General features: G+C 39.1%; 1 protein-coding gene across 4 annotated transcripts in view; it reads right to left on the bottom strand.

The window, feature by feature from the left end:
- sema4d (sema domain, immunoglobulin domain (Ig), transmembrane domain (TM) and short cytoplasmic domain, (semaphorin) 4D) overlaps positions 1-25,515 on the bottom strand; it is a 266,298-nt gene extending 240,783 nt beyond the window's left edge. For 2 of the 4 annotated variants that reach the window (XR_007425050.1, XM_049466338.1), the window contains exon 1: positions 25,372-25,515. The gene's annotated coding sequence lies outside the window, so the exon portion shown is untranslated. Of the gene's footprint in view, positions 1-9,995; positions 10,685-25,371 lie in introns of those variants that run through there. The other 2 variants (XM_022676661.2, XM_049466337.1) reach the window with 2 other exon arrangements.
- Positions 25,516-26,397: the final 882 nt, after the last annotated feature.

The raw sequence follows: 26,397 nt of genomic DNA, 5'->3' as shown, positions 1-26,397 counted from the left end.
ACTGATCCAAAGTAGCTTTGGGAGGTTAATCAAATGAATTGAATTAATCAAATTTAATCAAGATATTCAAAACTTTCAGAGTGTGGCAGCTCTCTTATGTGGCAGGGATTTTTATATTTCACATTTTTGTCTCCTGTAATATGAGGTTGTTTTGCTCTGTGTTTAGTATAAAAGCTGTTCGTAAGGTTAAAATAAGCTTCTTCCACAAAAAAAAAACACAGATTAAATGTTAGATTAAATGTTTTTATATTGGTTTTATCACATTGAACGGTTCTGACTCCAATGAAAATAAATAAATTAAAAAAACAGATTTGTACATTTTTGATGGCTCATAACTAAGAATTGCTTTAATATTTGAAGAATATCTTTAGTTCTTTTTTAATCTCCCAGACAACCCCAACCCCAGTCCAGTACCAGTACTGTCCAATAAATCGACATCCCCCCGTTACATGCCTTCATTCTGCCCAACACATCCCACACAAAATCCACCATACAAAAGCTGTCAGCAGCAATATGAGGCCATGCTGAACCACTATAGTGAGACGGGGAGGGGACCCTGCAGCTTTGCGGGGGGATTCGGTCACCATGGCGACGGCGGAGGCGAGAAGAATAAATTGGGAGTGTTGAGGAATCCTGCCAGAACCAGAGAGAGAGAGAGAGAGAGAGAGAATGAGAGAACCAGAGAGAGAGAGAGAGAGAGAGAGAGAGAGAGAGAATATCACGGCTGTGTTTAGAGAGAGAGGCGAGGGGGAGGCATGCGATATACATTAGCTCCGTATCCAGTGTATGTGAACTGGAAAAGGGGGAACACGAAAAAATTAATAAATAAAATCAGGCAGACGAACTACTGTATTTTTCAGACTGTAAGGTGCACTTATAATTCTTTAATTTTCACAAAAATCATCAGTGCATTATAATCTGGAGCAGTAAAGCCACTCCACTGAAGTACAGAGTTATACGGTGAAGTTTCTCCAGCACCAAGGCTGGAGCAGTGTTAGCATTAGCCGCTACACGTGCTAAGCGCTATCTCTTTTGCTGTTCAGAGGTGAGTAAATTGGACTGTAGCCTGCTATGTGGGATCAGCAGGCTAGCGCTGCTGCTAAACATGCTAAAATGTTAGAAATTTAAGCTTCCTGTAAACAAATGGAAGAGATAAATCTGTGTAGATTAACATCCAGCTCTTGATTAACTTTAAAAGATTTTTTTTTTTAGGAATTACAGTTTTGTTTACTTAGGCTCCCCCAGTGGAAATAGACCTGCTGAATTAGGAGGGAAACATAGCGATACCCCTGTTCCTTACTAGTGTCACTTAATGTGCCTTTTAATCCGGTGTGCTTTATAGTCAGATTAAAATCAGATTGTTGTAGATGTTAATATGAATATTTGACTGTTTGATTATGTTTTTTCCCTTTATAATAATCAAGCAATCAGAAAGGACCACGTGCCCGAGTTCCAGTGCTGATTTTACATCAAGAAAAAAAAAAGATAAAACTGGCACTAATCAGGACCATCCCAATTAAAGCAAAGGAAGAGCGAGAGATTCTTCTGTTGTACAGGATAAGCTAATTCTAAATACTAATAGCACCTAAATGCTTTACAGAGTATTTTGGTTCTACATGATTTCTTATGCGTTTCTTCAGTGTGATATATCACTTTACTGTTCATTTACTATGTAGGACAAAAAAGGGATTTATTAAGTAAAATGTCATTCCTGTGCTCTTTTCACTGTGATCACATTACCTAACCCTGCCACTAGGGTTGCAACGGTATGAGATTTTCACGGTATGATAACCGTCTCGGAAAATACCGCGGTATCACGGTTATCACGGTATCACAGTTTGTTACATATATTATTTTTTTTTGTTCAATTAACTATTTATTGTAGAAACTACACCATCAGGTGAAGGAAACCATGTTTTTCCACTACTCTTAAGGGCATTAAGAGTGTATATATTAAAAAAAGTTGGTATATAACCAGATACTGCAGAAAGAGGGGATTTATTTCTGACATGATCCTCACAATAGAGATTTCTATTTTAAGGCTTTCACTACTTAAAACCTTCAACATATGAAAAACAGGCACGTCAGAATTAGAAAATGAACGCATGTAAATGAATGGCGTCTTTCACGTCCAGTCCGGCCAGGACCTTTACACGGACACGTGAATCCATCGTAGCACGCACTTCACGCCTGTACCTGCGTGCCCAAATTTCGGATAACTCAGCGCTTTTGCACGGGTTATGCACGACTACAAAGAGGTTTTTATTTATGTTCAGATTAAAATTATAAACTGAACACATACTTTGTGCTGCACAGCGGGGTGGTGTTCTCGGAGATGGGAGATCAGGTTTGATGTATTTCCTCCTTTAGCTGTGACTACGGCCACATTGATTACAAGCTTGTTGATTACAAGATTACAAGTCTGTTTTCAGGCTGTTTGAATGAGCGAAATATGATCAGAATTATGTAAATTAACACTGTAACATAGAAGCATAGAACTATTATTTAATTAAAATTATTTTTAAGAACAGCTAAACACAGTGCGGAGAAGTTCACGTGCGAGAGAGAGAGAGAGAGAGAGAGATTTGCGTGTTCTGATGTGAGCTACTCACAGGTAAAGGTTCTCTTTTATCTCCTCGTGCTTATTTTAGTCCAATTCATAATTCTGCAGTTTCTCAGTGTTTTCTGTCGTATTTTGCGGCTAGCGCGAGCGCTTACAACTAACACCGCGGGCCGCGAGGTGCAGCCGTGCTGCCGCTGTTATGCCGAATCCGACTCCCTGCTCAATCCGACTCCCGCTTCGCGGACAGAATCGGCACAACACCCCCCGCTGTAGAACTGCGGGAGTGAAAACAGAGCTTATAATTAAGTTAGTTAAGTTTCAGTTTTCGTTATTTGTTTCGTTTTCATTAACAATAATAATTGGTTACTTAGCATTAACATTGTGATTATCACACCAGAGCTTTATTTAAAAATAAAATATATAATTAAAAAACAGATGCCTACATCTCAGACTATTTTCTAGAGCCCAACCCGACCCGGCCCGAGGAATGTGGTGGGAAATCTCGGCCCGAACGGACCCGATTTCGGGTCGGTCCTCGGGTCAGGTCTGGTTCGGGCAGAGAATCTAAGCTCTAGTCTGATGCACTTTCTGCTGTTCTCACCGCTGTGTGCTGAGTAGCTGAAGCGGAGCAGAGTTGCGCATGCGCGGGTGAGTTTCTCCGCTGGCTTGCGTTTTACCGGTAATAAGCAAACACACACGGTATGATAACCGTGCATTTTAATACCATGGTATACCGTGAAACCGGTTACCGCTGCAACCCTACCTGCCACATGATTGGCTGAAAAAATGAGGCTTACATTCAACGAGCAAAGACTTGTAGTGATCTTTCTCTCTCTGAACTTCTTCTAAATGGGATCCACAGGACTTCATAAAATTACCACTACCACTGCATCAATCCACCCAAAGCTGCTCCACACAGCTGCACTGTAAAGTGGTTTTGCAGCCGGGGATAAAAGCTTACTGGTTTTATCCTGCTCGTATCCTACAGCCACATCTGCGCCCGGGTCCTGAGCATCAGCAGAGCTCGGCCTAAGCCCCGCGCTTATCTCTGCATTACAGATTAAAATAGCAGCCTGTTATTAGCTTAATAGATTCTGCAGCATGTCAACACACCCGGCCACTGAGAGACACTGACCAACAGACCCGGCCACTGAGAGACACTGAGAGACACTGAGAGACACACCCGGCCACTGAGAGACACTGACCAACACTGAGAGACACACCCGGCCACTGAGAGACACTGAGAGACACTGAGAGACACTGACCAACACACCCGGCCACTGAGAGCCACTGAGAGCCACTGACCGACACTGACCAACACTGACCAACACACCCAGCCACTGAGAGCCACTGATAGACACTGGGAGACACTGGGAGACACTGGGAGACACACCCGGCCACTGAGAGCCACTGAGAGCCACTGAGAGCCACTGAGAGCCACACCCGGCCACTGAGAGCCACTGAGAGCCACTGAGAGCCACTGAGAGCCACTGAGAGCCACTGAGAGCCACTGAGAGCCACACCCGGCCACTGAGAGCCACTGAGAGCCACTGAGAGCCACTGAGAGACACTGAGAGACACTGAGAGACACTGAGAGACACTGACCGGCTGCTGCAGATCTGAAAGAAGCAGAACGATGGACCTGTAGCTATAAATCACATCTCCAGCTTCCTAATCACCGCACTCATCAGCAGGAGGAAGGTCCTGAGCTCCAGATGTGGTCAGAGAGCGGGTCAGAGGGGGTTATTACTCAGCGCTCAGCTGCTGAGTCCTGCTGCTCAGCTTTAGTCTCTTGTTGAGATCCAGACAGAGACCGTGAGCAGCGTAACTGGATTTACGGCCTGCTGATAACATTAACCCCCGTCCACAGACTAAACACCGGGAGGCTGTAGCCCACCACCCATCACCCCTACAGCCCAGCTCCTCCACTGACTCTCCTACTGAAAGTTCTGAACGTCTAGGAGACCAATAGAAGTATTAGTAATAGTTCTATAATAGTAGTTAGAAATAGGAGGTCAATTAAATTAATTTAATAATCAAATTACAATTTTAATGTTATTTTCACACACCTTAAATTCTGTTTTTCATTATTTCCATGTTCTGATTCATTGGAGAATTGTTTAATAAATAAAAAAAAATTAGAGTCTTCAAAGTAGCTCATCTTGCTCAGATGATCAGTTTACCAGTTTATCAGGTTACCAACCTAATCCAACATCACTACTACAGTGTGAGTACACTGGTTACCAAATTCACTCAATATTGCCATTACAGTATGAGCACACTGGCTATTGGCTTTGTTCAACACTGCTACCAGCATCTCTACTACAGTGTTAGTGCAGACCAGCTATTAAATCCGCATATTCCTGACTATTAAGTCCTTTTAGCGATTGGTTTTGTGGCCAAGAACACCAAACCCAGAACGATTGATTAGCCTAGCGGTTAGCGCTACTGGAAGGGCAGCCAGGTCATCAAAACCAGCAACCAGTTCTGACCTGAAGACACGCCCTTAGACAGGCTCTGAAAGCTGTTAGCAGTGTGCTGACAGCTTACACATCTCCACTAAACACACAGCGGAGGAACTCCATTTCTCCTGGCCATCAGACATGCAGGACTTCCACCAGCAAAAAAAAGGACCTACTCTTCTGGGACAGGATTACACTTGAAGTGAAATAAGGGGAATTAACCGCCAATTTGTCCAGCCTTTACTGCAGTAACAGCCTCCACTCTTTTGAGAAGGCTTTATGTTAGATGCTGTACCACTGTGTGAGAATCTATTTGCATTAAGTTGCTCAAAAAAGTGTGGAAAGTGCTGGAAAATGAAATCCGCATCTCCATAAACGTTGAGGCAAAAGAGGGAGGCAATATTTAAGTTTCACATTTTACTGAAATAAAGTAACCTTTCGTTGATATTCTAATTGTTTGAGATGCACTAATATTGTTTCTTTAAATGACGACTATTTTATCTCTGAGTAAAGGTTCATGGTCACAGGCTGTCACTTTAACCATTTGCTCTTTAGCCTGAATTGTGCTCTGCCTCCAATAAAGATATAACCCTATATTTAGTGCAAATATTTGTTCTTCGGTCATTACAGGAGGCCTCCTGTTTCCAGTTTTACACAGCCTACTAATTACATCTGCAGCAAACCACAAACTCTGTGTATTCCTGCGCCTCCTGGTCCTCTACCTCCAGTATCTGCTTTTCATCTGTTTTCAGGGGGCGGGGCATAATATAATATAGTACAGTACAGTCCAAAAGCCTCAAAGCAAAAAAAAAAAAAAAACACAAACAAACAAATAAAACCCTTACATACACTGAAGGCAGACGGCATTTTATATTTAAACAATTTACAAAAATACAAATACCTTGTATTTAGCTTTTGCCCTGAGGGTCACTTATGATGGTTTGGAGAGTCATGTCTGTCATCTGCTGGTGTTGATCCACTGTGTTTTATTATCAAGTCTAAAGTCAGTGCAGTTTTGTTTTCCCACAAAATCTTACAGCACTTCATATCTTACAGCTTCCCTCTGCTGATTACAACTTTTATGGAGATGCAGATTTCATTTTCCAGCAGGATTTGGCACACTGCCCACAGTACTGCCAAAAGCACCAATTGGTCTTAATATCAGAAAAAAATATTCTTATAACTTCCTTAGACACTGATTTTTGGGTTTTCATTGGCTGTAATCCATAATCATCAACAAAATATATAAATAATAAAGCTTAAAATAGATCACTGTGTGTAATACATCTATATAATATATAGTGACTTTTCAATGATGTTGAATTTTTTGGAGATGCACTAGTATAATAAAAGTATAATAAAATAGAAGTATAGTATTATATAATAATACTACTAATAATAAAGATGATAATTTCAGTTTAGTTTTCCAAGCTACAGGCCTTGGAAAGTTTTCTGAAGTGTTTATAAGTCTCCGCAGGGCTATAAAATTACCCAGAATGCACAGCAGCAGCAGAAGCACAGGGCTGAAAAATGACCTGCCTTTCAGATGCAAACGTGTCAATTTCCGCTCACCCGTCACAAAACGGCTGAAATGGAAAATGATAAATACGCTGATCTCCCCGTAGCGTGGGTTTCCACTATGTGGCCACTGGCTCAATTGTTGAGGAACCCTCAGTGTCGATTCTGTGGAAAAACAGAGGAACTTTCCGATGTGGGTCCGGCGTTCCTGAGCAGCAGCCGCTCCAAGAAAACCTGATCAGCTTTAACAGACATTTAATCTGAAACCATACCGAACACAGAGACTGCGTATTATTCCTAAACCATTCCCGGGGGAGCTGTAAATGCTCTTTCACTGACGGTTAATTAAATTACAATAAAACAAAAGGGTTTATAAATCCACTGAAGAAAAACGGAACAAAGCACAGACTTTTTAACCCTTTAAAGCTTGAATAATCTAATTATTGTCTTGCCAGGAAAGTCTTTAAAAGGACCACTTTGTCAGGCATATCTTTACAGCAGAATTTCAGCATCTAAACATCTGAATCAGTAAGAAAAATATCAATATATCAAAGTATTATCAAAGAACTGTATCTGTATCAATTATCCTGCTCCTCTTTTCACCCTGTTCTTTAATACTCAGGACCCACAGGAGAGCAAAAACACCACAATAATAATTTAATATTATTTGGGTGGTGGATCAGATAGAGCAGCAGTGCTGCTGGAGTTTTTAAACACCTCACAGAGTCACAGCAGGACTGAGAATAGTACACTAACACTGTCCTCTAAGCAGTGTCCTGTGGGAACTAATAAAGGACTATTATGATAGAGTATGATCAATACAACCAGCACAAAACACACTATTGATTTTTATGTAAAGATTTGTGTTTTCGAATGTGTTGAGCTTTGCGTGGTGTTTAAATCCCGCTCTATATAAAGCAGTGTTGTATTCTGTTGTTAGATCCTACTGTTCTCACTGAATTAAACGTTTTATTTCGACTTTTACTCAGATTATATAAATAAGAGTATAAATGTGTTTCTTTTTAAAAGGTCTTATTCCATCATTTTCTCAATTATTTAAAAAAATCTAGTCGTGGTCTCTAGTATGAATGTATGATCTGTGAGCTGTTTTTTGTGAAAAAAAAAAGTGCTCCGGTGATCCGGTGTATCACTGCTTTAGTCCGGTGGAGGAGTGGGCGGGGAAAAACAATAGGATTTCAGCTCTTGTTATGAATATTCATACATGCAAACATATCGCCTCTGATTGGCTAACAGCACTGCAATACCAGGAGGCAGCGAGACAAACAACAGCAAGAAACGTTTTAAAATAGAGATTTTTACACTAGTAACAGTCTTTACAATGTTGCTTATGTTACTTTACAACTTGTGTAATAAAGCCCTGCTAAGTGCAGTTCAGCCTATACTGACCTAGTCTTAGAGTCTCTGTAAAACACAAAATCCACCGGAGATCCTATTTAAACCTATAGTTACACACAGAGGTGGGAAGTCCAGGTGCAGAAAGTAAATATTTGTTTTACTTTTAACTAGCGTAAACAGAACTGTTCTAAACTGTTTTTACACCTACCTATCTCAATTGTACTTGGCTGGTGGTGGTTTTCTCCATAGACTTATTCTAACCATTTGTTTCTTAGCTCTGAATTACTGGGTAAAGTATATAAACACTGATGTGTTATTCGCACAAATAACACAGGAATGAACTGCATGTTGTTCCTAGCACTGTTAGCTTTTCCTATCTGACGAGACGGTGACGTTGCCCGGCTTCAGCTCTGCTCTGTCTGTGGGCGGTCCCATGCTGAGGTGGGCGGGGTCATGAATACTAATTCACGGGTTGATGTAGACACGGTGCTTTTCCTGATCGACACGTCTTTTACTAGCTGCTGCAGACAATGAGAAAGAGGATCAGGAAGAGTTTCATCATGTGCAGCATCATATAAACAACTGTGAGACTGACCATACAAAATTAAAAAACGATCATAGCAATTACAGTACTGCAATATACTGTCAAATATTAAATCGTGACTCCAGCATCATGGTATATATCAAATCGTTAAATTCTGGCCAATACACTGCCCTAATTCTGATACAGGATTTATAGTAATACAGTATATTATAGTCACAATGAAGAAGCACAGGTGCAATCTGTGGAAAACAACACCTGACATTCCAGAACAGACAGAGGGAATGGGAATGTTTTAAAGCGCCCACACACCAGCCCTCCTCTCAGATCTCCTTTCATACGTTCAATCTACAGGCGGATTAAACAGAGCAGCAGCTCTTCTCTCAGCATCGCGCTCTCGGCACAGGAGCATCGTTTAACACACCGTCACGATGGAGACAAAAGGCCTCGTCTCGTCTGTGTGAAGTGTGTGCACTTGTGCAGCGGCGGCGCTGGAAGGCACGAGTGTCTGGAGCTTTGAAGTCTCCCGATAGTGCTGAAGAAGCACGCTTTGATCCGTCAGAGGATGGAGAGCGCTTCACCAGCACCAACCGAACATCAGAAACATACGCAAACTGCAGGAAAACAGCCGCAAAACAGCAGCAAAACAGCTCAGATCCACCCAGAAAAAACATGATTAAACATATACACATATATATGCAGGTGCAAGCCTAAAATAAAGAGAACAGCTCATAAACAAAGCTCAAATTAAACCCCACCCATCAAACCCTACCACCTTTAAAATGTATGCATTACAATATAACCACAATATTTCTTGGTATTCTCACAATAACGATACTCTTGGCGACCAGACAAAACACTGATTTTTATTTTTATTTTTTAATAATAATGCCCCCCAACACCAGGAGGGTTAAGAAGACTAGCACACGCCTCCTCAGACACATGTGAAGTCAGACTCCGCCTCTTTCCTCTTGAAGGAAAGCGCAGCGACTCGGTTCTGATACATCAGTTCACAGACGCAGCCTTGTGCTGATCCACATCACCCTAGGACCCACCCAGAGAGAGCAAGGACAATTGTGCTCTCTTGGGGCTCTGGCAGACGAAGATGGCAAGCTGCATGACCGGGATTCGAACCAGCAAATACATGAACTTTCTGAACATTTCTACCATATCACATTAAGATATCACAGAACAGTACAATTTTACAGCTTTTTTTCTTGCCAAACATCATGCAGCCCTATTACATCCCTATTTACAGCCCTCTTTAAATGCTTCAGGGACTAGTTTGCGGTGCATGATTGGAGCACTTCCACTTTCCCAGCTCCTCCTCTGAGAATTAGAGGCAGGAGAGTTTATAGCAACGTGCTAAGACACATCAGCATCAACAACACCTCCACCACCGGCGCCACATGCAGAAACATCGCATCACAAGCCCTCACCCAACATCCCTCACTCGCTTCTGTATCCAAAACCTTCCTGTCTATATTATTATTCTCCATTAACGCTGCTTTAATAACAGCATTCCTCATAACAGACCCACCTGACTCTTACTCACCAGCAACTCCTCAACCTGCTCTGAACCTGCTGTCTGAGTCCAGCCTCCTCTCAGAGCTCCTCCTGATGCTATCTTCCTCGGAGAGGATCGCTGAGTCGCAGCTCCAGCATGTTCCTAGAAAGTCGTTCTTAGAACGTCGTTCTTAGAAAGCGTCTGGTATAGAAATCAGGTCATCCAGTGGTAAAGATCTGAGCATCACATCCAGAATCCAACCCAAGCCCCAATCCAGGCATCTCCAGATGATGTTTGGCTGGTTGTGAGGTAGATCTCCAGGTTTCCAGGGTGAGCGCTATGGTTCCCTCCCCCCAGCCCCCACGTTCCTGAAGGCGACGGAGGAAGAACCCGACAGAGATCAGCAGCAAACCATGACAAAAAGCAGACAAAAAGACTCTCCTTAAGCTCCGCCGCTCCCTTTCACACCCGCTGCTGTCACTGTCAGTGTTACTTTCCCTCTCGCGCTCTCTCTTTTTTCTGAGACTCTCTCTCTCTCTTCCTCGCAGCTTCAATATTAATTATTTAAGATGGATCAGCAGCGGAGAGACGAGATACAGACCGACCGTTCGTGTCACACACACTCTCTCTCTCTCTCTCTCTCTCTCTCTCTCTCAACACACACACACACACACACACACACACTCATTCACGTGCTCGCACACACACACGATCAGGGTTCATCGGGGTGCGCCCCTGCGACTGTGACAGATCAAGAACAATAGCAGACGGATCAGCTGGAGAGAGTGAGAGAGAGAGAGAGAGAGAGAGAGAGTGTGTGTGTGTGTGTGTGTGTGTTACCATATGGCTAAAAAATCCATATCCAGATCAAATAAAAACACAAATGTAGCCGTGATGATATGAAATGAACGTGTCAGCTGCACTTAATCACGAGGTTACACTTCATTTACATATATATAAAAAAACTACTACTGATAATAAGCTGTCCATTTTCACAAATGACATTTCCCATTTTAAATGTTTTCAAATAAAATTGATAATGATCATTTGTCTTGTTTGAGCAGTGCTATTTTAGTCACAAATTTAACTCGCTAGCTATATACCCCATTAGTGCCATTCTTCTCATAAATTTACCTCAGCAATGCAATTTTGCAATATCTTTGTAGTGTGTCATTACCTCGTTATTTTAGTCACATATTTAGTAAGCTAGTAAGCTAGCTAGCTACCTCAGTAGTGCTATTCTAATAATACATTTTCCTCAACAGTGCAATTTGCCATTACCTCAGTAGTGTGTCATTTCCTCTGTATTCTAGTCACATATTTAGCTAGCTACCTCAGTAGTGCTATTCTAATAATACATTTTCCTCAGCAGTGCAATTGTCATTAACTCAGTAGTGTCATTTTCGCGATAACGATACTCTTGGAGATATGACAAAACACTAAATTAAAAAATATATATTTTGAGAATTCATTACTACAACAAAATGAATCAATTTTTTTATTGCATAAGATATAATGAGGCACAGCCCTAACTGAGATATACATATAGGTATAGGTATAATATCGTTCAGAATACTCAAAAATGTTGGGTACTACTTTTGTACTGTTTTTGTATATTTACTAGATTCCAGTTTTATTTATCTTCCTTTAATCCTGGATATATGGAGATATTTGAAATGCATTATTATTAGTATCATGAAATTCTGAATCATTGACTTAGTTGAGGGTGTCATATATGCAATAATAAAATTAAATTTTCCATTTGTTGCAGTAGTCTACTCTTAAAATATCTTTTTAATTCAGTGTTTTGTCATATCGCGAAAATACAATGAAATATCATGATGTTATTTTTGAGTCATATCGCCCACCACTAGTCCTAATGCTTCTCTTCATACAGTGCCATGATTCCTTCAATCTCAGGCAATTAAACTCTGATTTATTATCGTTTTTGGCTCCTCTTTTTGGCTGACTGCACTGTGGTGACGTGTGTCGATTCAGTGACGTCCACATTTAAATCAGCCCAAACCCAATAATCATTCATTAATCTATTTCCTGTCTTCCGCCAGCAAACGAGGTAAATTCAATTAGTTTGCATCTCCGTTCTGATTGCATTTAAATCAATACTGCCTCTCTTCTCCTCTCTCTGGGCATTGTTCTGGATCAGCGGGCACAGGGGCGGGACCTGGCACTGTTCGGGTGCCCGAAGCGACACGGACCATTTAAATGACATCAGGTCAATGAGGCAATTGTGTGGAAGTATTAACCCACCTCTGAGAGGAGTAATAAACAGGGGTTAATAAAACAACAATAATAACAGCAGCAGTATATCCAACACGCCCCAGCAGATCACATGTTTATAATAAATGCAACATTTAGAAATAGCTGAAATCTCAGCGGTCATAAATATTTTTGCTGGCCCGTGCCGAAACCAGCGCCGGCCAGATCCTCTATTATTGATCGCTCTCCTCCCCATAAATAGGTGATTACTAACACGTGTGCTCACCCGACAGCACATTCTTTATAACTGCGGCTTCACAGAGTCTGGAATAGAGAATTGATGATCCTGCTGTCTTTTATTAAACAGTAATCCATACCTGCATTCCTGATCCAGAGGACTACAATTAACCCTTAAAAGCCAGAACTACAATATTACGATATTTTCTCTAATTTTCTTTACTATTTATAGGTTTATGTTTGAGTAAAATGAACATTGTTGTTTTATTCTATAAACTACAGACAACATTTCTCCCAAATTACAAATAAAAATATTCTCATTTAGAGCATTTATTTACAGAAAATGAGAAATGTTTAAATTAACAAAAAAGATGCAGAGCTTTCAGACCTCAAATAATGCAAAGAAAACAAGTTCATATTCATAAAGTTTTTTTTTTAAGATATTTGGTGGAATAACCCTGATTGGTTTTTAATCCCATGTTCTCCTCCTCCACCAGTCTTACACACTGCTTTTGGATAACTTTATGCTGCTTTACTCCTGGTGCAAAAAATCAAGCAGTTCAGTTTGGTGGTTTGATGGTTTGTGATCATCCATCTTCCTCTTGATTATATTCCAGAGGTTTTCAATTTGATAAAATCAACGAAACATCATTTTTAAGTGCTCTCTTATTATTTTTTTTTTACCTGTGATAAAGAATATTGGTTGTCAAATTCTGTAAAACGGACACTAATATGCATAATTCCTGGTATTTGGTTATTTAGGAATATTTTATCCTCTTTGCAATATATCGAGTATCGTGATATTATCGCAGAGCGATATGATAATATTGTTTCATGAAGTGCACTGTGACTCACATCCCCAATGGATACAAGAAGATCCTAAATTAATTTAGGCTTCTCAAAGGGTTTTCGGCACTCGTTTATTCATTACTCTCCCTCGCTCTTCCTCACTTCACCTCCAGTCTTGTTATGTCTGAAGTGTGTCTGAAGAGCTCCCTCTGTTTCTGCACACAGCTAAGGCAGTTTTAAATGTTTATTAATTTTGTATTAATAGCTATACATATATTGTCAAATAATACTTAAATAAAAACTTTAATCATATATATTATAATACACTTATGCGAAAACTCTCAATAAGATCACATGATGCAGTAATTCATCATTAACAGTAAGTTACCTGCAGCTGCTGCTTCATGTTCGGCTCCATTTAGACATTCTAGCCTGAGGACAGACTGATCGTGTATGCGCCTGCCTGTGAGTGTGTGTGCACAAGCACGAGTGTGTGTGTGTGCACAAGTGTGTGTGTGTGTGTGTGCCCGCAGGGCAGTTTATAGTGTCCCGCTCTGCAGGGGGTAAAGAGCAGGTCAATCGGCTTGAGCCACTTCACTGTCAGTAATGTTGCTTTTCTTTTGGTGTGTGTGTGTATGTGTGAGAGTGTGTGTGTGTGTACAAGGCCAGGTCAGAGGCTGGCTGGGTGGGGTGGGGGTGAAAGGGTGCACAGTGTTTTGAATGGTGTTCAGCTGGAACTCCTGAAGCTGTTGGAATGCTGGCAGTGAAAAGCACAAGTGTCTCCTCCGTCTAAAACTTTCCAAATGTGGGAAAAATGCACAGAATCTGCTCTGATTTTCCTGGATCTGGATCATTTTTGCTGAGCTCTGCCTGATCTGGAGATGATTTGTATAAAGTTGCACAGCTTAGGCTGTTATTAATGCTAAGAACGCACCAAATATTTGGCAATTTTAAATATTTGTTGATGGAATTTGCACAAAAAAAAATTAAAAGGCTGAATAAATAATCAATATCGAGCAATAAGGGACAGAGCTGACAGACAGAGACAATAAGGAGAGCAAACGTACACTACCTACGGCAAGTTTAAGTTCATTTTTTATGCTGTAACATGTTAAATGAATAAAAAAAAGCATTCAGCAACATTCATTACACTCTGTTTTAGTTTAATCTCTCAGTTTACTACCTCCATAATACCATAATACTGTACAGTGCTAGGATATTAATACTAGCTGAGCTCAAATAGCTTTAGCATTTGTTTGTTTACCCCAAAAAAAAAAAAAAAAGACTGCCTTTTTCTGTATAAATTTAAATTGCACATGACTTGAGTAGAACTGCTGAGGTAAACGTACGATAAAAATGTCACTAATTAGGTATTTTTTTGTATTAGAAAAGCTCTGATGAGGTAGCGTTATTGTGCTTTTTTGATTTTGTAATTTATTCAATGGTAAAAAAAACACTTTTTACTTGCACAAAAACACAAAAACCTTCAAAATGTTAACCCAAAGGAGAATGACACAAAAAAAAAACGTATTTGGAACTTTAAATGGAAGTAAATTATATTAAAAACAATATTAAGAAAAATGGCCCAATTCATTTTATGACAAAAAGTGAAAAACAGCATAAATGGAGATACAAGGCTTAACAAAAATGTTCTGTTTCTTTTAGGGTTACAGCATTATTTTTAATCAATCCCAAACCAAAAACTCCTAAACTTTACTCACTATATTAATGAATACACTATTTATGGCAGTGCACTATTTCTAACATATTTCTAACATTAGTTTTAACTATTTAGTGTGGAAGTGTGCAATTTGACTGTGTCAATCTTTGAAATGGGTCAACACATATTATGCAAACCACTGTATTTCCATAACCAGTAAAGCTAATTACGTCAACAAGTCAGACTGGGTAGATTTCAGTAGAATTCTCTACAGTGGATTAAACATAATCCACTATATATATAAATGTCTTTACATTTAATTTTAAAATATCATTTCCTAACAACCGAACGCCCCAGATCTTCCGCTGTATCATCCAATCACCAGCGTCCTCAGCGGAGAAGAAGTCACGACAGGAATCAATGGCTGATTGTGCGTCGACTCGTCACACAAACAAACCGCTTCAGTCAAGAGATTCTTCAAAATCATGCACAACTTCCTTTCCCATACGCTTTAACCTGATTACCATCGGAATGAGACTATTTACGGAGTCTGGGTTTAAAATACGTTAAATCTCTAACGAGAATGGCCATCCCACAATGCACTGCGCCAGCCTCACAGCCTCATGCTTCCAATAGAGCTGCTTAAGCTGTTTACTCCCAAACCAAAAGCAGTGCTGTCAAACTGATGCAGCTCCAAACAATCCTACACTGAGAACCCAGAGAAAAACAGGTCCAATTTAACCTTAATCACATCCTGACATAACATGAACCTGGTAGAAGATCTTCACAACAGCCTCTTTCCACTGCTGGGCCAAACAGTTCTGAGCACAGAGGATAACTATTCAGTGGCTTAATGATAAGAAGGGACGTTATTGTGAAATACAGTAGAGTTGTTTACATGATGAAACTCAACCTCTTCCTCATTGTCTGCAGCAGCTAGTAAAAGAAAATATTCAGAAAAACCATCAGGAGTCGATCAGGAAAAGCACCGTGTCTACATCAACCCGTGAATTAGTATTCATGGCCCCGCCCACTTCGGCTTGGGACTGCCCAGAGGCAGAGCTGAAGCCGGACGGCGACGCCGTCTTGTCAGATAGGAAGAGCTAACAGCGCTAGGAACAGCATGCAGTTCATTCCTGTGTTATTTGTGCGAATAACAAATCAGTGTTTATATACTTTACCCAGTAATTCAGAGCTAAGTAACAAATGGTTAGAATTAGTCTATGGTGGAAAAACACCACCAGCCAGGTACAATTGAGATAGGTAGGTGTATGTTTAGAACAGTTCTGTTTACACTTGTTAACCACCTCTGTATGTAAATAACTTTTATATAGGTTTATATAGGATCTCCGGTGGATTTTGCGTTTTACCTGTTAGCCAGGCGATATGTTCGCATGTATGAATATTCATGAGCAAGAGCCCAAAACATAATAATTTAATCCAGATCTTCTACTTTCTGTAAATGAGGTTAAATGAGCAAACACAGATTCACACACTGATCTATATGGGACTATTTCTATTGGTCTGGTTCACTCTAAAGTCCAGGAGGTGTAATTTGATTTATTTAATTTGTGTCGTTTCTGCTCACTTCAATCTTTACTTACAACAAGCTGAGGCCCATCTTTCACCTCCCATTACCTGAAGCTTTAAACACTCACAGAGAGAGAGAGAGAGAGAGAGAGAGAGAACAAAAGAGAGGGCTGAAAAACATCAGCAGAGAGAAAGGAAAGCTGGTGTCCGCCCGAGTGCCTTCAGGGGAGTCATTTCCACCAGCACTCAGCCCTGCTGCCTCCGGCCCGAGGTAACGGTCTGAGGAGGATCATGTGACGATCAGCTGATCCTGCATTAACTAAACATCTCATCACACAAACTCTCACTGCATCCAAACACTGAGAGGAATCTGCAGAGAAATCTTTTAATAAGAGAACAGTGTGTAGGTAAATCTGTGGATCTCCTGAAGATGGTTCTCCTCCCCCAACTGACCCCAAACGCCCCTCCGACCACTGACCTCATCTGAACCTTTATCATCTAGAGTTATCACAAATTAGTGCTGGGCGATATGGGAAAAATCATATATCACAATATGGAATTTTTTAAATATCACGATAACAATATATATCATGATATACCACATTTAAGTATGTTTTTAGTTATTCTTTTTGAAAAATATGACAAAATAATATCATTGCTTCCTTTTTTCCAACTTTATTTCAAAGTGACATTAAACCAAACTTTCACAAATGACAATTACTACCTTTTAGTGCAGCAATATATATATAATATATATAATATATAATAACGTAAAGCATGTCGTAAACCGGCGTGTACGTCAAATAACGTAAACCAGTATAACGTCGCAAAACCACATTATGAAGCTTTTTTTTGTGAAGATTACTTTATTATCACTTATATAAACCGAGTTTATGCAAAGTGACCACGCCAATACATTCATTCAATTCATCGCAGCCTACTATATATTTGCATGAATAATTGATGAAAATACTGTAGAAACGATAAAGACGATAGAAGGTAAGTAGCACGATAGACACTTTTCACAATATCATCCCCACAATATTTATCCTCATATTACACAGCACTATAACATCATCCATGATGATGATTTTAATTCAGTGTGTGTTTTTTTTAATCTTTAAATGCACCCATTTTTGCCAATCGAAAAACTTAGGGAAAAAAAGCTTTATGAAGGTAATCCAGTATGAATTAAAATTATGTGAATTTCTACATTCTGAGAGTAATGACAGAAAAGCAATTATGATCCAGTATGAATCTACAAAATATATACAGTGAAGTAATTTTATGTGTTTTATGTGTTTTGCACTAAGGCTATACGCTTAAAATAAGTACATTTGTTTGTTCAAAAAGTGTTTCATATTCTTAGATATTGTTAATTATATTAGAGTAGATGGGGAGATTGGTTTTTAACAAACATTGTTCTTTAATAACGATATTTTTGGCGATATGACAAAACACTGATTAATTTTTTTTTTTTAAAGAACACACTACCGCAATAATATGAAAATTTAATTCATTTTTGTATACGATATGATATGGCACACCCTAACTAAAATATTAGTTAAACTAAAATATAAATAAATGTTATAAACTAAAATATTAAAAAATACAAGATTTTTTTTTTTATCAGATTTGTAACAGAAGTCAATGATCCAGAATGATTAGTCATGATACTAATAATAATGCACTCCAAATATCTCCATATATCCAGGATTAAAGTAAAATAAATGATACTGGGCAGATATAATCTATAGTCTCTAGTAGATTTATAATGGGAAATGAGAACAGTGTGAATTTTTCTTTTGCTAAAAACAGTAAAAAAAAAAAAAAAATAATAAAAAAAAAATAATAAAAAAGTAGTACCCTGATGTTATAATTAGGGGTGGGTGATATGGCACCATATTTCAGGATATAATATCGTTTACCATACTTAAAAAAATGTTTGCGATATTATCACACATGATACGATATGGCACACCCCTATTCTGAATAGATTTCGCTCATTTAAACAGCCTAAAAATGATTCTAAGAAGCTCAGTTTTAACTGGGTCGGGCTGGATTTTTTTGGATTTTTAATCCAGTATATGTACTTTTTAAGCGTTAATGTAATAAAATAATGTAATAATTTTAATCTCATTAGAACAGAAGCAGCTCCAGCCGTGCCTCGGGCGCTACAGCGGGTCAGCAGCAGAGTGGGCAGTGCCCTCTGTAACCGATAGAGTTTAAATCTGTAATTTGTCTGATTAGGAGTCTGATGTTAAAGGTCTGCGTCTGAAGCTCCGCGGGTTTTTCCAGCACTGTAACAGAATAAGGGCACCCACCTGTCTCCTGCTAACTGTTCCCACTGCTCTCTGTGCTCACTCTGAGAGACGCTGGCACAGAGACACAAAGCTGGCCTGTGTTCCTCTGGCTGGAGGAGAAAGAGATACTCGGCCTGTGCCCATCTTTCCTCTAAACAAAGCCGAGCTCAGGAGCAGCCAGGCCAGCTTTCACTCCAGCACAGCCGCTCTGTGCTAATTGAGTTCTGGTGCGGAGCAAGGGCTGGGTTAGAACACCGCTGTGACTTCTGGATGAGATAATGTTTAACTAACCTCAGATATATGCAGTAAAAACAGCTGATTACATTAAACCAGTGCAGAAATTACACACAAAAAAAACATATATATATATATATATATATATATATATATATATAGAGGCAATTAGGAGTGCGCCATCATATTGTATAGTACACAACATTTTTGAATATGGTGAACGACACTGTGGCCAATCTATAAGACAATGCTTCTTAGCTGCTCCACCATGTAGATAAAGTAAAGTCAGAGATAGAAGCTCTGAATTCTCAAGTCCATCATAAGTGACCACAAGACGCTGTATATACGACACTGTATACAAATCTTTTCAGTCCAGCATTGACACTGAGGTGTTTAAAAACTCCAGCAGCACCGCTGACACACAACTATCATTCCACTGAATAGGCCTGGTAGGTTAATGGAATTAATTTGATTAAATCAACAATTTAAAGATTTGACCATTTTCAAAATGGAATAATTGTGGAAAGATATTTGCCTCTGTCAGAAACCTATAAAGAACTCTGATTTTCATATTTTACACCTTTTCTTAACTAAAATTTAACAACGTTATTTTTGCACAGTGTTTAATATAAAAGCTGCATGTGAGGTTGAAAGAGGCTGCTTTTAATTTGTTTAAAAATTGCTAGCACAGAACTAAAAGAAACTTATGTAAGAATTAAAAATCGAATTTTAACTATTTTTTTTGGGTTCTATTTTCTATTTGTTTTTTAAAAAACAATAATCACACAGCCCTACCACTAAGTCACCACTGCTGAGAATGAGGTTCATTTTATGTAAGATACATTCACAAAGTAATCATAGTAAATTATGGCAATGTATAGACAGAAACCCGATGATACGATGATTTAGGTCCTGTATGTTGTGAGGTGAAACCTCCATGGGCATCCGAGAGACTTTTGAAGTGAAGACCAGATAAAACTGTTCAATAATAAAAGTTGTTTTTGCTGGAACGGTGGGAGGATAAGCTCTTTTTTCCTGTAGGTGTGGAGTTTCTGTTGGGAGAATTTACAGCCCCAGTGAAATAACTTTATCAGCCAACATTAACGATTTATTCAGCCAAGTGCATTGTGGGGCCATTTCCCCAATAATACTGAATCTCTGTTAAAAGCTCAGCCTGAATTCTTGCAGTTTTTTACCCTTAGAAATCTCACTAGGATTCACTAGATAAGATCCATCCAGCAGAAGAGCTGATTACACCACAGCCTAATCTGTGATACTTTATCACCTTGAATTCACAGCTAAATAATAAATGTTTCACTACCTGATCGATTCTGTAGCAAAGAATAAAAAAAGCACAGTTTCTGTTTTACCCTTTGTAGCTCTTATTTCAGAGAGAATTACACAAACATAAAATAAACAGGGAAGTAAAAATATACATACTCACATAAAGAGATATTACAGCATTATTCTTACTTTTATGCAAATAAGCTGTTGGTGGCCACACCACTTTTACAATAAGCGTTTACTACACATTAGTGTTAGCTTGTGCTAAATTAAAAAACATGCTTAACTGTGATAGAAACATAATACATAAAAAAAGATTTAAAAGTTCTTAAAAGAGCTCCCTCATCTGCTGACTCACCACAGACAGTAGGTACAGATCCCTCCCTCAAACAAAGACTCCTGTCCCAAGACAAGAAATATGGCATGTCTGTGTATAGCACTATACTGTCATAGCTGATTCAATATTAGAATTTAAGTAATCTACTTTTTTTATATTTACATTAAGAGGATGTTTTTCCTTCTCTAGATCTTCCTACTCTTCTAATTTATGCTTGGTCTTTGCTCAGAAATAGAGAGTGTGATGCTTTAAGTCTCATCACAAGTGTGTATATATGTACTGTATATAATATATACACAGTATATAACAGTACAGAATGTTCACAAGCTCCACAATAGATCTGTTCAGAGCTACAGCTCCATTAATCAATTATCTGTGGACGGCTTTTGGTCTACAGACCGACCAGGCTGTTCGTTTGACCCTCAGCCAGCAGGATCTACACAACATGATCCACCGTGTTAAACCAGAGATACACAGCGCAGTCAGGGACGTATGCTATACACATCAATCTACTGGACACCCACACAAACACATGCACACGGCATCTGCTAATTACAATACATCCCCTCAGGGGAATCAGACAACTCATTAGGGAAAGATGAATGTGACGGCATCTGCCCTAATTTACCAGCGGAGACCCAATCGCCACCGGAACAAAGGAGAAGGTCATGAACGAGGAGAGCGAATCACTCGCTGAGTAAAGGTATGAATCAGGAGACGAACAATGAAGAGTCTATAAAAGAAGCTTTTCAAACACAGTATAAAGGAGCATTTTCAGAACAGCGTGGAGGAGCAGGATTCCACTCTGGGTGGGGCCAAATACTAAAAACCATCAAGGATGGGCAGCAGAAATACAGCAGAAACATTACATTTCACAATACTTTTTTGATGGTATACAGTATTTAAACAAAATATTTAGACCAAAAAAAAAAGTCAAAACATTTTTGTATATAATTAAATTTAGTATGTATTGCTGCTCTACATCTAATTAAACAGGATTAATTGAGATGTAGGGAGCTAGATTGAGATGTTGGGAGCTAGATAATGCTGGAGGGAGGCACAGTGAGCTGCAGGGAGCTAGATCGAGATGTAGGGAGCTAGAGCGAGCTGTAGGGAGCTAGATCATGCTAGAGGGAGGCACAGTGAGCTGTAGGGAGCTAGATCGAAATGTAAGGAGCCAGATAGAGCTGTACGAAGCTACAATGAGCTGGAGGGAGCTAGAGCGAGATGTAGGGAGCCAGATAGAGCTGGACGAAGCTACAATGAGCTGGAGGGAGCTAGAGCGAGGTATAGGGAGCTAGATCGAGATGTAGGGAGCCAGATAGAGCTGGATGAAGCTACAATGAGATGGAGGGAGCTAGAGCGAGGTATAGGGAGCTAGATTGAGATGTAGGGAGCCAGATAGAGCTGGACGAAGCTAAAATGAGCTAGAGGGAGCTAGAGCGAGATATAGGGAGCTAGATTGAGATGTGGGGAGCTAGAGTGAGCTGGAAGAAGCTACAATGAGCTGGAGGGAGCTAGAGCGAGATATAGGGAGCTAGAGTGAGCTGGAGGGACACCAGGCATAACAACACACACCCCAGACCAGGGTCCATCCTAAGGAGTGACCTAATAACCTGTTATCTCCTGTTTAAAAGAATGAGGACATTCAGGTGACCAGCACAAGCCCAGCACTGACAGACCAACAGACACCCGTCTCTGGCTCATGTTTCACTCCAGTAGCTCCTGCTCTCACTTAGTCATTACTCAGCATTTATCTTCTTTGTTTAGAGTGAAAACAGATATTAGTGAGGCAGAATCCAGTTCTTTCACAAAGGAGGAGAGTTCTTCTGAATTTACACATTTTTAAAAGCTCAAATGCAGATTTTTTTTTACCTTAATCAGTCAGAGAACATTCAGGGCTGAGGACCCGAACAGGCCCCTGAAGCAGCAGACCGTAAACGGATTTCAAGTGATCTCAAAAGAGGCTATAAAGTTGGCCTCAGGCTCACAGAATGCAAATGCCTGTTAAAACATTCTTACTGTGCTGTTTCAGTCCTTCAGTACTGAAGTTCGGAAAGCAGGTCAATTCTCTGGCTCTCTGGGTTCATTTCTAATGTGAATTCTGTATTCTGGCTGCATTTAAATGATTATTTTTCTGTATTCAGTCTAATAATCATTTGGTTTTCAAGCAACAAATAATTTATTTCTTAATTGTTTGTTTCTGTTATGAAAACCCAAAAAGTCAGTCTCTCAGAAAATTTGAATAGTATATAAGACCAATTGGTACGTTTGGAAGTGAGGGAAGTGTGTCAAGTAGTGCTGGAAAATGAAATCTGCATCATTATAAAAGTTGTCAGTAGCAGAGGGAAGCTGTAAGATATGAAGTGCTGTAAGATTTTGTGGGAAAACAAAACTGCACTGACTTTAGACTTGATAATAAAACACAGTGGATCAACACCAGCAGATGACAGACATGACTCTCCAAACCATCACTGATCATCAGTACATTTTACATTTTATTTAAAGTAAATTAAGGGAGCAGAGTCTGGAGGAAGAGTGGAGAGACACACAGTCCAAACTGCTCGAGGTCTAGAGTAAAGCTTCCACCAATCAGTGATGGTTTAGAGAGACATGTCTGTCATCTGCTGGTGTTGATCCACTGTGTTTTATTATCAAGTCTAAAGTCAGTGCAGTTTTGTTTTTTCCACAAAATCTTACAGCACTTCATATCTTACAGCTTCCCTCTGCTACTGACAACTTTTATAATGATGCAGATTTCATTTTCCAGCAGGACTTGGCACACTGCCCACACTGCCAAAAGTAGTAATTGGTCTTATTGTATTATATTCTAAACTTCTGAAACACTGATTTTAGGGTTTTCATTGGCTGTAAGCCATAATCATCAACAATAAAAGAAATAAACGCTTAAAATAGATCACTCTGTATGTAATACATCTATATAATATACTGGTATTGAAATTCTGGTACATTCTCATGGCAAATCACCCCAAAGACGGTTCTTTAAATGCCACATACTTCTAACAAAGTTGACAACACACTGAAGACTAAACTGAGAGATGGTAAAGATCATCTAACATTACCTTTCACACAGATTTTCTGATATAATCAGCAGGTGTGAGTGACGCAAAAATTACAAATGACAAATTAGGTGAAAAGTCACCTTGCTAGGGCTGGACAATATGTCAATATGACAATATTTTATTTTACTGTAATAAAATTTGTTATTGTGATACATGATATAGGATATGATCTAAATATATATTATGAATATCAGCTGAGTATAAAACAATATATACAGAAAGTGCATTGCAGCCTATTTTAGGCTTCTCTAAACTATAGGAAAACAGTGTGTCAAACATTAAACAGTGTATTTATAATAACCATATGACAAGTTTCCACTTCTCATTCATAAATCTTCAGACGTCTGTTTCCGTTCACCACCACTGAGAACAGTGCAGGTGATTCTGACTGGGAGTTTCTCTAGATCGAGGTCTAAACTCTAGAGGGTCTCTGAATTACTTTTTAATTTACATTTTAATGTTTAAGTAAAAAAGTAATTGTGATTGTGAAATGTGATTCTCTTTACATATAGAAACCAGATTGAATCACAGTAGATGTACATGTGCTTCTGTTAGAAACATGTAAAACCTTTCATATTTTACTTTTTCTGAAATATTAACCTAAATATAAGAGTTTAGATGTTCTTTTTATGCTCCTTATTTAATATAAAAGCTGCTTTTATATGTAAGGTTAAAGGGAGTGGCTTACTATAGTTAAAAATAAATATATATTTGGTTTCATACATGTTTTATTGTGCTCTTAATGCAGTTTTAAGCTAGCTTGGCAAACTCACACAAATAATTTTTTTGTTTGCTATAGAAAAGTTTTGTAACTAATACAACCGGTCAATTAGTATCACAATAGAGAATCACTCATATTAATGTTAACATTAACATTACCCAGACCTACTCGTAACACTTTAGTGTGTAACTTATTCTTATTCATTTCACCAGCACTGTGAGCAGCTTTGCGTGCAGTTTTTGTGTTTTTAAACATTTGAACTTATTTATAAAAGCAGAAATTGTGAAGGATCAGTAAATTCCCACTTTAAAATGCATCACTAGAGATTTTTTGGTGCATTTTGTTCATTTACAACATAACAATTTACTACCCAACACAAAGTAAGATGTAAAAAAATGCTGGATATTTATTTTCTCAGAAATAAAAACTCAAAACTCAAATCTGAACATCTAGAATAATATAATTTTACACATGTCTAAGTTAAGAAAACTCTGTTTAACAAAAAAACAACCAGCACAGATCACTAAAGTAATGTAACTAAGGTAATTAACTAACGTAACTAATTAACTAAAGTAGCGTAACTAAAATAATTAAAGTAACGTAACTAAAATAACTAACTAACGTTACTAAGTAACTAAAATAACGCAACTAAAGTAACTTCAGAACAAAAACACAGCCCATGGCTGACCGGCCGGGCGCTGCCATTCACTCACAGAGCGAAGAAAGTAAAACCCAGTTTAATTTAAAAACTCACTTTTTCTCTAAACCCTGTTAATAAACAGTTAGAAGCGAAGAAAAACTACCAGAAGCGAAAAACAGACTCGAGAAAACAGAATCCTGAAGCGAGTTTAAAGGGTTAAAATCTCCCGGAGTAACAAGTGCAGGAGCCGCAGCAGCGGCGGCGAGTTCAGCAGCTCAGAGTCTCCGGTTTAAACGCGAACATCAGCCGGTAAAACCGCAGCTGCAGCCGGGAGAGCTCCCGCCGCACACCGGGGCTTTACCGGAGCTTCAGCAGGTAAACGCGCTCACCTGAACTCCAGGTACTCAGTGCGGGTCTCTCTCAGGAGGATTCAGGAGAAAGCAGGAGGAGCGGAGCGGCGTGACAAGTTAGCGTACGAGTCCCAGCATGGCGGATCTGGAGCTCTGAGTCCGGAGAGAGGGAGAGAGAGAGAGCGGGGGGAGGAGAGATGGAGAGAGGGAGAGAGGGAGGGAGGGAGGAAAAGAGGGAGGGAGGGGACTTTACAACAGAAGGTAAAGAAAGGGCCGGTAGATCTGTTCTTCAGATACCTGACAGGTACAACACACTCACCTGCAGTCATGTCTGCTGACTTTTGTAAAAAAAAAAAAAAAAAAAAAAAAACATAATAATAATAATAAATAGTAAAAATAATTAATGAAGTTTGACCCCAACTTTCGCCATAATCTGCCTCGCCCAACATGCAGATTATTATTTTTTTTTTTCTAGAGTGGTTCCTTTTGGTGAGAACGTGATTTGATCTTGATCCGACCCAGCTATCAAATACACTTTTTTTTATTTGAGCTGAACTGCTGATAATGATAATGTGCAGTTTAATCTGATATATTATCTGATATATTCCTCTAAATATTTATAGAACTTTAATCTCAAAATCTCGTATTACGACTTTATTCCTAAAGTGAACTGTTTTTATTTTATTTAAAAGTGGCCCTAAAACGCTGTTGGGTGCGTGTATATATTGTCATTAAGCAAATTGAAATAGAAATAATGTTAAAATTGAAGTAATGCAATCAGTAGTAAATAAGATTGAGTGTGTAAATGGCAAGAGCAGGACAATTTCAAAATACAGAGAGATTTGTATGCCCCGCCCACTCCTCTACGGGCCCGCCCACCCTATTTACAGACCCGCCCACTCCTCCCCAATGACGTAGGATCTCAAAATAATGACATGGAATCACAAAATAATGATTTAGTATCTCAAAACAATGAGATAGAATCTTAAAATAATGATTTAGTATCTCACAATAATGGCATAGAATCTCGAATTAATAAGATAATAATAAGAATCTTACAATAGT

This window comes from Astyanax mexicanus, chromosome 17, assembly GCF_023375975.1.
Source record: "Astyanax mexicanus isolate ESR-SI-001 chromosome 17, AstMex3_surface, whole genome shotgun sequence".
Lineage (NCBI taxonomy): Eukaryota > Metazoa > Chordata > Actinopteri > Characiformes > Acestrorhamphidae > Astyanax > Astyanax mexicanus.
Note: the sequence above shows the minus strand (reverse complement) of the source record. Positions and strands in the feature narration are given on the sequence as shown.